This window comes from Ailuropoda melanoleuca, chromosome 16 (assembly GCF_002007445.2).
Source record: "Ailuropoda melanoleuca isolate Jingjing chromosome 16, ASM200744v2, whole genome shotgun sequence".
NCBI lineage: Eukaryota > Metazoa > Chordata > Mammalia > Carnivora > Ursidae > Ailuropoda > Ailuropoda melanoleuca.
The window spans coordinates 8,700,238-8,715,577 of NC_048233.1; the positions used below are offsets into that span (position 1 = coordinate 8,700,238).

At 40.8% G+C, this 15,340-nt stretch overlaps 1 protein-coding gene across 8 annotated transcripts in view; it reads left to right on the forward strand.

Moving 5' to 3' along the window:
* RIMKLB (ribosomal modification protein rimK like family member B) overlaps positions 1-15,340 on the forward strand; it is an 86,875-nt gene that overhangs the window by 20,456 nt on the left and 51,079 nt on the right. For 6 of the 8 annotated variants that reach the window (XM_019809884.2, XM_019809886.2, XM_019809885.2 and 3 more), the window contains exon 1: positions 25-335. The exons of 1 other annotated variant lie outside the window; for it this stretch is intronic. The gene's annotated coding sequence lies outside the window, so the exon portion shown is untranslated. One more of the 8 variants, XM_034645260.1, reaches the window with a different exon arrangement.

Consider the following 15,340-nt stretch of genomic DNA (forward strand, 5'->3'; position numbering starts at 1 on the left):
CGCGCGCGCGCACTACAGGCGAGTGCGGGAGTGAGGGAGCGAGGAGCGGCCGGGTGTGAGTGTGTGTGGGGGTGGGGGTGAGTGTGTGTGGGATTGGGGGTGAGGGAGAGCCAGACCGACCGCGAGGCTGTGAGAAAGTGGGCGAGTGTGCGTGGGCGCCCGGCCTGGCTGCGGGAGCTGCGGTGGTGGAGGAGAAAGGAGGCGGCTCCCGGCATCCCGACCCCCTCCCCCTCCTCTCCTTCTCGGACTTCAGCCCGCCGGGCAGCCCGCGGTTCCCTCGGAGGCCCCAGCTCGGCTCCGCTGGCCGAGAGCGAGGGAGGAGCCGCCCGACCCAGGTGAGCGGTGCGATCTCTTCCTTCCCCCGGTGTAGTGGCGTGAGGCGGAGGCGCGCCCGCCCCCGCGCCCCTCCCCCCAGTGGGCGACTGCGGCCGAAGGGAATCGGCGACGAGCCGGGGCAGGGAGCTGGGCCGGGAGCGCCGGGGGCCGGGGCTTGTGAAGGCCGGGGGTTGCTCCGCAGCGGGAGGCGGTGGGGAGCCCGGGCCGGTCGTTGTGCTGGGAGGAGGCTGATGAAGCCGTGTGCGTGTGACGGGAGAACTGTTGGAGAGAGGCAGCGACCTCGGGCGTGAAGTGTGCTTCCCCCTGTTTGTGAGGGGGTGTGGTAACCCTGGGAATGCTTGTTGGAGTAAAACACGCGTTGTGCCAACCTGTCCTCGAGTGTGGCAATCTGTCCTGCCCCTGCTTTCATCAGACATTCCTGTGGTGTGATCGAGGGAGGAGGACGTGTTCGTCCTGCACTTGAGTATGGTTTAAATTCCCTGTTCTCCTCCTTCCGCGTAAGATTTTAGAAGTGTGACAGTCCTTCTCTTTTGATAGTCCTCTGAGTAAGAATGGGGTGACAAATAATTGCTTGATTTTTTTTTTTTGTGAGCATTTGACCGTGATGCAGATCTTGCCTCCCCGCCCTCTCCCTTTAAAAAACCCAAAATAGTTAGGTAATAACTTCAGATTTGCCTTACTAATGTATCCTTATCTCTGATTGCAGATTTGTAATCCCAGTATTTTATCCCATTTGTGGGTATGAATAGAGATGGGGCGTTAATTGTATTCAGCGAGTGAGGTTATTATGCTAACCGTGTTGAATGTAACTTCGATGTAAATTCTTTCAGCGTGCTGTTATTTTCCCATTAATTACATAAATTGTTCTCACATCTTTGGGGAGTTGGATTAAATCCTAAATCTGTATGGAAAGTACGTGGGGCAGCCTAATAATGGAGGATACTCCTTTTTTTGCGGGCTTGATGTTTATTATATTTAACGAAGTTTGTAATTATTAACTGTAACCATTAGAATTTAAATGCTATGTAGATCTCATTTCTTTCACAGCATTGGGTAGTTTAAAGGTCTTTCTGTTTCTTAAAAAGAGTTCATTGTCAAAATACTTCAAGATATTCATTTGGAATAAAACACTCTGAAATTCCAGTCATGGAGATTGAACATTTATTTTCTAACTTTTAGAATGACAACCTCTAATTTAAAAAATTAACAGTCATAGTTAAATTTCTTTTCTAATGCTTACTGTGTAGTGTGTCAAAGGGGAGGAGGCCTATTTTGTTTAGAGGTAATCATTTCTTTATTACTTTCTATCTTGGTTAGTGCAATTAATTTCCTTCTTTCCTGTAATAGGTTAGTTGTTAGTTTGGCAAGATGGCTGTTGATGTTTATTTTTCTCTGTCTCCTTTTTTTCTCTCTTGTTTTCTCTTACCCCCACCAGGTGCTGGAGTCTGCTTGTCAGGGAGGGGGCACTCTGATTCTGAGAACAGAGAGCCAAGAAGGGGAATAGCAAATTCAGTCACATAGAATCCTCCACTCAGTGAAGATCCTTTTCTTCTGTTCCCGGCTTTCCCCCTGCAGGGGGTAAGGAGTTGTATATATCTAACGTTAGACTTTGGGCTACCAGCTAACTTTCCACTTAACTTAATTTCTGGTGGATACCTTTAAATTTTTTTTCATTTGCTTAGATTCCCTATTGAATACAGTAGCATCTGAGCTCAGGTAGAGGGGAGAGTGGCAACGAATTTGCCTCTTTTTCTTTCCCTTCTTATTCAGACCCCTTTTCCACTCCAGAGGGAAATAACTAGCAATGTTTTATAAATCCTCTACCCCTTCTTAGCCATACTATGAAGAAGCACACTAAAGAGAATATTTATTTATTTATTCACTTACTCGTTTTTTACCTCAGACCAATGAATGCCAACCAAGCTTCAGGCATTAGTGTGTTTGGGGCTCGTGGGAAACACGGCTTTTAAAAAAATCTCTCCTGGTTTTTGCTTTCCTCAGTTTGTATCCACCAGGGATTTGCTACTGGGTAAGTCACTAGACTGATTTCTCAACTTCTCCCTTCCCTATGAGCTGAAAGACAGAACACCATGAACACTGGAATGGCTTGGGGGGGGGAGGGGAGAGAACAGAGCCAGTTGTTCCGCAGTTTAAGAAGCTTTTACCATTTTCTTCTGGGAAGCCGGCATAGAGTCCTAAACTGAGTGAAAGTGGGTGGAGGAAGAACTTCTGTACCCAGGAACAACATGCAAAGAGTGAGAGAAAACTAAACATAAAGGAAGGGTTTGTGTGTTGCTTACTGACAACCAGTCTGGGGGTGTATTTTAGTGATGTGGATTTGTAGAGAGAGTTTATGACAGGTTAGTTTACAAAGAGTATTTTCTGCAATTGGGATTAAGACATAAGCATATGGGAAGGGAGCCTTGAGAAATTATAATCTAATGTTACTTTAAAATCTGGGAGTAGATTGTGATAGGAATATTTAATGTTAACTGTACTGGCATGTGCAGTTGTTTCAAGAGAGGTTGAATAGGAGAGATTAGGTACAGATGTTGAGGAAATTGTCTTTCATTACTTGGGAATTTTCCTGCTTGTCGCATTAAGGATTGTTAGGTACTAATATACTACCTCAGAATACCTGTACATAATGTATTTTAGATTCATGTACCATATGCAGGTTTGCAGAAAAGAACTGATTTTCTGGCTGCATGATAACTCATGCCATGGTATTTTTTCAGTGTTTTCTTTTCCAATGTTTTTTTCCTTTCAAAATTGGCTTAGAGGACAAAAGCCACAGAGCTAGCCAGCTCTACTCCCTTAGAGCCTAGTCTGCATGGAACCCATCTGCTTATATCTTTTTTACTTCTTTTACTAAAATTAGAGGGTTTTTTCCCCCCTCTGACTTTAATTGTTAACAAAGTGAATTATTTAAGGATGAGTTCTGTCATGGCAATGGAAAGTAGCATTAGGCTTGGGTTGTTTGTTTTTTACGAGAAAAGATAAGGTATGAATTAAAAAAAAAAAGATGTATTTATTTTAGAGAGAAAGGAGGGGAGCAGAGGGAGAGAATCTTCAAGCAGACTCCCTTCTGAGCGCAGAGCCCAACTCCGGGACTCTATCCCAGGGCCCAAGGGATCATGACCTGAGGCTGAAACCAAGAGTCACCATCCAAGCCACCCAGGCGTCCTGATAAATTACGAATTTTTGACAGCTATGTTTAGATCTTATGGGGTACATATTTGCCTGGTATTAAATACTGAAAATAGCTGTGTTTTTTGGTTTGTTTTTGTGTTTTTTAGGGTTTTTTGTTTTTTATTTTTTGATACTGCCTTACAATAACACACTCCTTTAAAACGATTCCTAACCCCTAACCCTTAACATTTGTCTGTCATAACATGAGGTCCTATGTTACCTGCTGGGGATAATAGAGAATAAAACAGGGATTCTGTCTTCATGGAGTTCATAGTGAGGTTTCATTGATCCTTGTTCTTTTCATCTGGCAGTTTGTTCTCCCAGACTCTGGAGGAGTCTACTAGATTCTTGTAAAACGTGTACCAATTTGTCAGTTGATAAAGTAACAAATACGCCCAAATAATTTTTACTACCTTTTGAAAGTGGCAGTACATCACCAGGTTGTGACCAATAAAAAAATTCTACAATTGATGAATCACTGTATTGTACTCCTGAAACTAATATAACACTGTATGTTAACTAACTGGAATTAAAATAAACTTAAAAAAATTCCCAATCTACCACTTAATGTTTTTACTCTGTGCAGCTCCTTACTTTCCCTTTCTTCTCCCCACCCCCTTGTTTTAACCCTTTCTGATACTAGCTCTTGGCTTCATGTTCTTAACGAATAGAGAAATAAGGTCTCCAAAATAGAACATGGATCTGCTGTATTAGATCACACCAGTTCTCTTTCACCAGTGCTCTGTTGTCCCATATTTGGCAGAATTTCAGACTTTGATAGTTTATCGGAAAGCTACATCTTGGAAATTAATGCAGGTTTGTAGGCATAGCAAAGTTCAAATATTTCCTGAATTCTTAGTTGTTAGCTCATTCCTTCGACATGTGATTTATTTAGCCATATCTATAAACCCTTCAGCTTGAGTGTATTAATAGTATCCTAACTCATTTTTCAGTGTAATGTCCAGAAAGAAAAATTTGAAAGGCCCATCATTGAACATGTTAAGCATGATGAACTTTTTTTTTAAGATTTCTTTTTTTTTTTAATTTAAAATCTCTATTCCCAGTTTGGGGCTCTAACTCACAACCCTGAGATCAGGAGTTGGATGCTTCACTGACTGAGCCTGCCAGTCAACAAAATGAACTTTGGGGAGCCACACTGTGCAGTGCATCTCAGGAAGATTTTGCAAATTTTGTGCCATTAGAGATACTTTGATTTAACATTCCTGCATTAAGTGGAATCACTAGAAATTTTATTTGGATTCCAGAGAAAAAAAATTTTTTTTCCAGAGAAAACTTTTTTTAAAGATTTGAAGATTTGAAGTAATCTTCATACCCAACGTGGGGCTCGAACCCACAATCCAGAGATGAAGAGTAGCATGCTTCACTGACTGAACTGGCCAGGTGCCCCACGCAGAGAAAACTTTTTAAATAAAAGTTTAGTTAGTGTTATGCACCATAGACTACTTTGGGAAATTTAGTAACAAAGCTACAGGTAATTTAAGTAAAGGTAACATATTTTTCTGATCCTTTAGGTGAATGTGTATAAAAATTTGCATGTTAATTTGCTTATGGCATATTTTCCTTCTCCAGTTTTTTTTTTTTTTTAAAGATTTTATTTATTTATTTGACAGAGATAGAGACACAGCGAGAGAGGGAACACAAGCAGGGGGAGTGGGAGAGGAAGAAGCAGGCTCACAGCAGAGGAGCCTGATGTGGAGCTCTATCCCAGAACGCTGGGATCACGCCCTGAGCTGAAGGCAGACGCTCAACCACTGTGCCACCCAGGCGCTCCTCCAGTTTCCTTTTTATTGTGGTAAAATACACAGCATAAAATTTACCATTCTAATCATGTTTTAAGAACTCAGGTTAGTGATATTAACTATTCATATTCTTGTGCAACTGTCCACCATATTCATCTCTAGAATCTCTAGAATTCTTCATACCAATAAAACTAAGCTTTGATTCCCCCAACACCACAGCCCCTGGCAACCACCATTCTACTTTCTGTGAATTTGGCAGTTATATATTGGTGCATAATATCTTCCAGGCTCATCCATGTGGTAGCATGTGTTGGAATTTAATTCCATTTTAAGGCATTGTATGTATATTCTGTATTTTACTCATTTATTCATCTTTTGCTGAACACTTGGGTTACTTCAACCTTTAGTTACTGTAACGCTGCTGTGAACATGTGTGTACAGATACCTCTTTGAAGACTCTGCTTTTAGTTCTTTTGGCTGTAAAAAGTAGAATTACTGGATCATATGGTAATTGTTTTTAATTTTTTGAGGAACTGCGATATTGTTTTTCGTAGCTGTTACACCGTTTTACATTCTGAGTAACAGTTCACAAGACTTCCAGTTTCTCCATGTGCTCCCCAACATTTGTTTTTTGTTTTTGTTTTTGTTTTTTTTAATAAGACTCTTTTTTTTTTTAAGATTTTATTTATTTATTCGACAGAGATAGAGACAGCCAGCGAGAGAGGGAACACAAGCAGGGGGAGTGGGAGAGGAAGAAGCAGGCTCCTAGCGGAGGAGCCTGATGTGGGGCTCGATCCCAGAACGCCAGGATCACGCCCTGAGCCGAAGGCAGATGCTTAACTGCTGTGCCACCCAGGCGCCCCTGTTTTTTGTTTTTTAATAGGCCATCCAATGTGTGTGATTTAGTCATGTGGTTTTGATTTGCATTTTCCTAATGATTATTGATGTTGAGCATCTTTTCTTGTGAGATTTTAATGTCAGATCATTTTTAGCTCTGTGAGGGCTGGGACTGTGTCTTTTGTTTACCAGAATATTTTTAGGGTGCATAGTAGGGAATCAGATATTAATTGAATGTATTATTTAATCATAGTTTGTGTGTTTAGTACTCAGATTTTAGTTGATCTGAGATTACAACTAATTTTTAACTTTGAACAGTTTGCCTTTTTTGGAGGGAGGGATATAGAAATACTTCTCCAGGGATGTTGTGAAAATAAATGGAAAAGTGAAATGGATCAAATGTAAGATCTTGTTAGTGTAAAAAGAAAATTCCTCTTATAAACAAAATCACTGCTTGCTGACATATGCAAACTTTGATGTTAAGGGAATACATTCCTGTAACTTGAACAAGGTATGACAGGCCATACTTAAGGTAAAGTTCGGTGGCCTGTAATAAAGAATTCCTAAATATCATTGACATAAGCAAAACCAAGGTCATGGCACCACACAGTTGTCAGGGTTCAAGTTCTAACGGGTGCTTTTCCTAGGGTTCACTCTTGTCCTTAGAGTCCAGGTGGTTGTTAGAGCTGTAGCCATAACATTTACGTTCGAGGTAGCAGGATGGAAGGACCAAGGAATAGTATACCTCTCAAATAATGCATTCTGAAAGTTGCAGTGCAGTGCTTTCTGCCCTCATTGATTAAAATTTACTTACATGTCTACATCAAGTTGCAAGAAAGCCTAGGGAATTCAGTCTTTTAGTTATACAGCATTGTGTTTTTAACTAGTATCAGATATCTTATTATAAGGAGTCAGTAGAAAATGGATATTGGGAAGCAAGTGACAATCTCTGCCATGGAGTTGGTGGAATTTGAGTTTGGGCTCTATCACTTTCTAATTTTTGCAAATTTAGACAAGGTTAACTAACCTCTTTCCTAGAATAGCTTCACCTGCCAAGTGAAGACAATAGTGTATCAAAGGGGTGGTTGTGAGGATTAAATAAGATACAAACAAGTCTCTTAATACAGTATTTGGTATATATAATCGCTCTACATCTGGACTTTTTATATTTATTCAAATTCCTTTCACTGTCTATAGGTATGGTAGAAAAAAGTAGAAAGAAACCAGAAAACCTGAATCCTACTCTTTGCTTTACTACTGTGATAACTTGGGCAGGCCATTTTCTTTAAAATGGAAAAATAGGGGCACCTGGGTAGCTCAGTTGGTTAAGCCACTGACTTGGTTTCCGCTCAAGTCATGATTTCAGGGTCCTGAGAGTGAGCCCTGCATCATTCAGCGTGAATTTGGCTTGGGGTTCTTTGCCCCTCCTGCTTCTGCCCCTCCCCCTGCTTGCACACCCTCTCTCTAAATAAAATCTTTAAAAAAATAAAATGGGGAAAAATGTCTGTATTCTTCACATTAATTATATGTAGTTGAAATGAGAAAATATATGTGGAATGTGTTTCAAGAGGTGTAAATGGAGAATTTTTTTTTTTAAAGATTTTATATATTTCAGAGAGAAGGAACGGGGTGGGGGGAGAGGGAGAAGCCGACTCCCTGCTGAGCAGGGAGCCCGATGAGGGGCTCCATCCCAGTATTCCGGGATTATGACCTGAGAAGATGCCTGACCAACTGAGCCACCCAGGCGCTGCAATTGAGAATATTTTTAACCTTATCTATATGCATTGCTTTGCCTTTTCCTACATATGTTTCTTTGATGAAGAAAGGGAATTTTTAGGTATTTGTCTCTATATTTCAAAGTGTTGCCCTTCATTAATTTTTCTGTTTTAACATTCATGTTTTACCATAATTTTTCTTCAGTCTTTTGATAGAGGGATCATATTGTGTTTGGGTAGGAGATCATTGTCCTCTTTTTTGACCCATAATCATGCGTGTAGCTTCTTAAAAAAAAGGATTATAGGTAAAAGAGCTATAAAAAAGGGAAAGTATGAGCCAGTGTGTGATGTAACCTTTGGGAACTTATTTGTTTGCTGTTTTCGAGGTATGTTCTTTTGAGTATAAGGAGGTAACTATGAGGACTGCCATACGGTTTTTTTCTGTCACAGCTCTAAAGAGAACTTTGGTTAATATCTAGCCTCTTGCTCCTACTTCCACAGCATTCCGGTCTACCTTAAAGTTAATGTGGCAAAGAAAATGACATTTTATAAACACCTAAACAGTGATACTATTTTAAGTGGCGTCTTAGCCAAAGGATGAGATTGTATAAGAACTACCTAGGTGGGGCGCCTGGGTGGCTCAGTTGGTTAACATCTGTCTTTGACTTGGGTCATGATCTCGGGGTCTTGGGATTGGGCTCCCTGCCCAGTGCGGAGTCTGCTTCTCCCTCTGCCTCTGCCCCCGCCCTGCTTGTGCTCTCTCTCTCAAATAAATAAAATCTTTATTTTTTATTTATTTTTTTAAAGATTTTATTTATTTATTTGACAGAGAGAGACAGCTGAGAGAGGGAACACAAGCAAGGGGAGTGTGAGGGGAGAAGCAGGCTTCCCACCGAGCAGGGAGCCCTATGTGGGGCTCGATCACAGGACCCTGGGATCATGACCTGAGCCGAAGGCAGATGCTTAACAGCTAAGACACCAAGGCATCCCAATAAAATCTTAAAAAAAAAACTACCTAGGTTTCAGAGGGACATTTTTTTGGTGGTCATTTACCGATGAACATTATTAGTGAGTAAAGGCGTGAGTAAAGGCGTAATTGGACTAAGACAGTTACTTGGTTGTTTCTGAGACTCTTCTGAGGTTTTCAACTTATTCATTCATTTTCTTATTCACCCACCTGGGTGGCTCAGTCGGTGAAGCTTAAGCGTCTGCCTTTGGCTCAGATCATGATCCTGGGGTCCTTGGAACAAGCCCCATGTAAGGCTCCCTGCTCAGTGGAGTGCCTGTTTCCCCTTCTCCTTCTGCAGGTCCCCCTGCTTGTGCTTGTTTCTCCCTCTCTGTCAAATCTCAAAAAAAAAATCTACAAAATATCACCCCCTGTCCCTAAATGGTGTGGTTCTCCCTTCCTATCCTTAAAAAAAAAATTTAAAAAATTATATGTATAATTTTTATAATATATATAATATATAATAATTATTATATATATAATATATCAGTTTATTTTTACAAGATTTATTTTTTAATAAAGCAATTTTATTTTTTGGACTTAAAATTTTTTTTTAAGAAATAGACTTTTTTCCCTTAAAGATTTTATTTACTTATTTGAGAGAGAGCGAGCAAACAGGAGAGGAGCAGAGGGAGAAAGAGAAGCAGGACCCCCCCGCATGTGGGGCTCAATCCCAGGACCCCGGGATCATGACCTGAGCTGAAGGCAGATGCTTAACTGACTGAGGCACCTGGGCTCCCCCCAATTTTTTTATTTAAGTAATCTCTACACTCAACATAGAGTTTGAACCCACAACACAGATCTTGTTGACTGAACTAGCCAGGTGCCCCCTCACCCATACTTCTTAATACTTTTATCTCTCTATCCTTTATTCATATTCTTTCACATTTGAACAGCAATTCAGATCCACCTTCAATAGACTTTCGGATAGTGCAAGGGAAAGGAAAGAGGAAAAATTTATATATATCTCAGAATGTGAGGTCTTTTTTGTGGAGGGGATTGAAAAGAATTGGAGGCATTAGAAGTCACTGAGAGAAAAAGCATTGATAAAGGGATCTTGGTTAAAACCTTGAACATCACAAATTTAGTGTTAAAAGGTACATTTTTTTTTAATTAAATAAGTAATAGGCACATAGTGTGATTTGAAGGTAGACTGTTAGGGCTTAGAAATTCTCTTGAAATTCAATCTATGCCATTATTTGGGGAAAAAAATTTAGGTATGTCTCTTAACCTCAGTTTTTTTTTTTTTAATTTTAATTTGGATTCTTTTATTTGTGAAGCCAAGCATAGTTTTACATGTGTTTTGATAATTAATCTCAGTTTCTTTTATCTGTAAAATGGCTACTGTAATACCTGAGGTTTAGTTGAAATAGCGTGTATGAAGGGGCGCCTGGGTGGCACAGCGGTTAAGTGTCTGCCTTCGGCTCAGGGCGTGATCCCGGCTTTATGGGATCAAGCCCCACATCAGGCTCCTCTGCTGTGAGCCTGCTTCTTCCTCTCCCATTCCCCCTGCTTGTGCCCTCTCTCGCTGGCTGTCTCTCTCTCTGTCAAATAAATAAATAAAATCTTAAAAAAAAAAAAAAAAGAAATAGCATGTATGAAAACGTTCAGTATTTGAACTTTGATAAGGCTTGTAATCATTCAGCATCTTCACACATGCTTCTGTTATGGTATACAATGTTTTAGAAATGCTAGGTTCTGAGGATAGACAAGAAGACTTAACTCCTGGGTGCCTGGGTGGCTTAGTCGGTTAAGTGGCTGCCTTTGGCTCAGGTGGCGATCCCAGAGTCCTAGGATGGAGTCCCATGTCTGGCTCCCTGCTCAATGGGGAGTCTACTTCTCCCTCTCCCCCTCCTCCCTGCTTGTGTTCTCTCTCTCTCAAATAAAACCTTTAAAAAAAAAAAAAAGACTTAACTCCTATGTTCAGTGAGATTAAGGTTTAATTTTTATGTGGAAATAGGCCCATGAACTTTTTCAAGTTTGTAATATAAGGAAAAAACGTTCACAGCCCCCAAATATGTTTCAGGACCTTTGTTTAAGAAACACTGACTTAAAGTAAGCTTATTCTTTGAAAATACCTTTGAATTACCATTTACCCTTGTAAAAGAGAAATTGCCTTTTTAATCAATAGAATCATTTAAAATATGCATCTACATGAAGACATAAGAATTTATCTTATACCACTGGCATAGTTACTAAAAATAAAACTAAATTACAGCATAGTAATTGCTAGAATATACATATAACAAGATAATGTAGATTCACAGAGTTACAATGATTTTTAGAATTTGGAAAAACTTAACAGATGCATTAAAGATTTATTTATTTTTATTTCATAGAGTGCAAGTGGGGAGAGGGGCAGAGGGAGAAAGAGAGGGAAAGAGAATCGTCAAGCAGGCTCCCTGCTGAGCACAGATCCTGACTTGGGTTTGATCCCAGTATCTTCAGATCATGACATGAACTGAAATCAAAAGTCGGATGCTTAACCGAGTCACCCAGCCAGGCACCCCAGACTTGACAGATTGATTACTCTGGAGCCCAGAGTTAGGTCTAGAATATATATTCTAAGCAGAAGGAAGCATGAGAGAATGCAGTGTCTTCAGAAAATTGGTAAATGGGAGAGAGTAGATGCTAGAAGTTTAGTTTGGGAGTGTTTTTAGGTGTTCACTGGTGATTGTGCTGGGAATGAACAGTAAAATTCAAGTGATATTTAGGAGATAGAATTACTGTGGTGTGTGTGTATTAAAGTAGTGAATGAAAGATAGAAGTAAAAAATGATGCTTAAATTAGGATGGGTGTATCAGCAAGTATTCTTTTGAGAAACAGAACCAATAGGAAATCGTATATACGTGAAGACAGAGATGGAAGGGAGGGAAAGAGAAAGAAATAGAAATTAATTTTAAGGAATTGGTTAGTATGATTGTGGCAAGTCTGAAATACATAGGGCAGGGCAGTAGGTTGGAAATTCAGGGAGGAACTTCTATTACAGTCTTGATGTGTAGTTAACTTCTTTGTAAAACCTGTGTTTGTCCTTTAGACCTTCAGCTGATTAGATGAGGCCCACCCACATCATGTAGGGTAATCTTCACTCAGTGTCAACTGATTATAGAACTTCAATCATATTTACAAAATACCTTCATAGCAACATGTAGACTAATGTTTGACCAAACAGTTGGGTCACCGTTGTCTAGCCTCGTTGACACAAAATTGAACTGTCAAAATGAAAAATTCAGGTGTTGAAGCAGGTATGTGAATAAAAATCAACTTTTTACTTGCTCACCTGAGGCAAGTTAGTTAGGGATGCCCACTAGGCAGATTGAAATAGGATCTCAAATTCAGTTGAGAACTGGTTGGAAGGAGATATTTAGTAGGAAATGATATATTCAAATTTTAACCATAGTTGAAACCTGGCTGAGGATAACAGTTCTAGAGAAAGGAGAGGAAGGGTTCAAGAAGGAAGCCCTCGGGATTATGTATAGAAAAAGAACTCTCAGGAGAAAAGAGTCACGTAAAAGACGACTGAAGGAGTGCCTACAACTCAAGGTACACAAATTTGTTATTTTTCTGTACAAGGCTGATACAACTCCTGTATTCCCCATCCAAGACAGAAATGATGTCATTAAAAGCACATCTGTAGTAATTGCCAAATGGAGTGAATTCTTATTTGTACATTAGTATGTATATTTTCCTTATTTAACCTTTATTCTTTTTCAGTCTTTTGATTCTAAGTTCATATGCTGTGTCTTATGTGGAATAAGTAATGTTCCTAGTAGTAAGAGGTCCCTTAATATCTTCGTGGTGGAATGTAATTGTGCTTTTTTCCTAGCAGAATAAGTACCATTGGGAAGGGGTCTCATGAGAAAAATGAGTGAAGCACTTTATTTATGATTCCCATTTAATTAGCCCTGCCTAGACTATTGACAGATGACAGTGACTTTTTTTATTGGTGTGTGTATCCAGAGGTTTGCATGGAAAACTATATCTAATATAAATGTAAATTTTCTTTGCCAGCTGTCTCTTTGTTAAAAAAGAAAAAAACTGCTTTAGCAGTTTATCAGCATTTATTTGATATCTGATATTTGTACATTGTTTTCCTTGATACTGTGGTGGGAAAAAGGAACCATCTTACTTTCACAAGGGACTCTTTACTGTCTTTTAAAATGGTGAATATAATCTGAAGTTTTTTATTTTTAAGACTCAGGACTATCATTTTATTGGTATACTTTTGGTCTCCTGGACTGTAGATTTACCCTTATGCTTTTGACTTATCAGCAGTTTTTTTCTCCCCCCTGGATGTTCATGAATGGGGTAAATAGAAAAGTAGATATTTTGGAGGAGGCCGTGGCCTGCTGGTTTCCACCTGGTCCACAGGAAGGTGGCCTCCCAGACCAGGAGGGCCATGTGGGTGGGATGGAGAGGGGGAGGGAATGCAGAGCCTGTGCCTTTGTGGTAGAGAGTTTTCTTGTTTCCTGGGTATTCTTAAATGTGAATCCCAGTGGAGCAGCCTGATAAAGACAAGCCACCCTGGGTATCTGAGGACAGTCAGCTGCTCCTTTATCTGTCAAAATAGGAGTGGACCACTGTGTGGAGGAGAGAGTTGTTCTCTTTGTTTCTCTGGCAGTAAACTGGTCTCTGGAGATCACTGTAAATTATAATGGATAAAAAATTGGACAGGTGTCACTTGAAGATACCAGCACAAATGGAATAATAATTAACAAGGTGGAGGTTGTTAAGCTGACTTGTCCTTTTCAAGCTGCGGATGTCATCTCCTTGGTGTACATTGGAACACAGTGTGGCATACCTCTGTGATTCTTTACGTGAAAAGCACGCCATAACATAAGAATCTTTTGAAGCTGATAAAGAAAATGTATTCCATATGAACAACGATAATCCTGTTGCAGGGCAAGGTCATGATCCCCAGATCCTGCCATGTTGACTGCCACTAGGTGGGTTTGAGGAACCACAATCTTTGACATTAATGTTGGACCTCTTCAAGACAGTGTCTGCCTCTTTCATAGAGTCTTCTGCAGGGTGAGAGCATTTTTCCAGTTCCAGGTCTGAGGGTGCGGTATCCCCTATGAAAGCCTTGCAGAGATCAGGCTGCTCCATTGGGACAAAATGAAAGAAGGGGCACCTGGGTGGCTCAGTCAGTTAAGTGTGTGTGTGCCTTTTGCTGACTTCATGAACCTCGGGTCCTAGGATTGAGCCCCACATCAGGCTCGCTGCTCACCGGGGAGTCTCTTTCTCCATCTCTTCTGCCCCTCCCCACCGTTCATGCTCGCTCTCTCTCTCTCCAATAAATAAAATGTTTAAAAAAAAAAAAAGTGAAAGGAGGTGAGGAGGTTTACCTGGACTTGCAGTTGTTGGTTGCATACCAGTGTGGAAACACCCAGAGATGACACATGGGTATCAGAGCTGCAGCTGTGAAGCCGGACACGATGCTCATGTTCATCATCTGTCAGGAGTTGCTGCACAGCCACATGAGGTTGTAGCCCAGGAGTGTTTCTGTTGTCTGATTATAGAATCCCATATTGTGTTAATGTTGTGACCTCAGCGTTTTCCACGAGTTGACATACCAGTATTGGTGAACATTCCTACTTCCCAGTTGCCAGTGGCTGTAACATCCTGTCCTGATTTCTGTTGGGGCCACAACTGCTATACTTATTCAGTACAGTTTCATGCAGTGAAATTCAGTCGTATCGGTGAACAGATGACATCAAGACCTAAGTGTCAGGGAAGACACCAAGATGGCTTCAGAGTATTGGACGTTAACCACAGAGTGTTTCAAAAACTACTCGGTCTAAACATCTTAAGGTCATTTTTATAGTGCCCTCTCAAGGGAAACTGGGGAGATGTTAGATACTCTGCTGCGACTTTTCTTATGTGGTGCTTTTCATTTGAGTGAGACTTTTCAGTGACCACATCTTCGGTTCATATCTAGCCTAAGGCTCAAGAGGGCCTGTTCTTTTTTTAAGATTTCATGTTCTTGACCACAGCTGTGGAACAAGAGCACAAAGGATCAGGAGGCTCTGGGCATCAAGCATCCCCTTTGCTGATTACTTGGGTCTTGGCCTGATGCATCACCACATCTGAGAGCTCTTCCTTTGCTTTTCCACAGCTACAAGTCGCACTCTTGTGTGTATCTCCCATGTTATTTTATTCCTTCCCTGCTTTCCTGTAATCGATGCCTTTGAGACTCTGGGTTGTGGGGCAGGTAGGTGAGTGTGGCAGGCATGGCAGGCTAAGGTTTGGGGTGGGGGCTGTGTGTATGCATCTGGCTCATGTGTGTGGTGGTGCTTCTGGCTCATGATACTCTAGTCTTACTGTGTGCCTCTACGGAGCAGGCCCTTCTGACTGAGACCCTGGTGAGTGCGTGAGTGGTGCAGGAGTAACCACTTCCACAGCTTCCAGTTGTGAGGCTGGAAGCCGTCTATCTGTATGGCCATTGCTTCCTCTAGTTCTTAACGCTTGTCCTTTTTTCTTTGTTATTTGCC